Below are 431 nucleotides of genomic sequence, written 5' to 3' on the forward strand. Positions count from 1 at the left end.
GGCGGTAGCGGCTGCGGGCGCCTGTGGTTGTTGAGGCTGCTCATGTCCGTGTTGGGGGTGGTGTGTCCGCCGGTGGCTCTGAGGTCTCCGTGCCGCCGAAAAGCGCCCTTGGAAGAGGGAGGGGGGTGGCTCAAGTGACGCCCTGACTCGGTGGCGAGCCGCGGCGCGGGTGGACCTTGTCATATCTCCAGTGAGTTCCAGAGGTGGGGCCCACCGGACTCGAATTCAATAAAATCAGTGCTCTGACTCCTAGGGGAGGGAGTTTAGTTTCAACACCTTTAGAAAAACGCGTGCCATCTGCCATGCTGTCAGCTGTTCCTATGGGTAGAGCTTATCCCACACCACGTACTGATACTGTGATGCCAGGAGCCCATCTTCAGCACGTTTATGAAAAACACGGCCTTTCTTCCTGGTGTCTAATGACTGTATCA

This window comes from Pezoporus occidentalis, unplaced genomic scaffold (assembly GCF_034315485.1).
Source record: "Pezoporus occidentalis ecotype Australia unplaced genomic scaffold, CSIRO_AGI_Poc_V1 ctg4, whole genome shotgun sequence".
NCBI classification, from domain to species: Eukaryota; Metazoa; Chordata; class Aves; order Psittaciformes; family Psittacidae; genus Pezoporus; species Pezoporus occidentalis.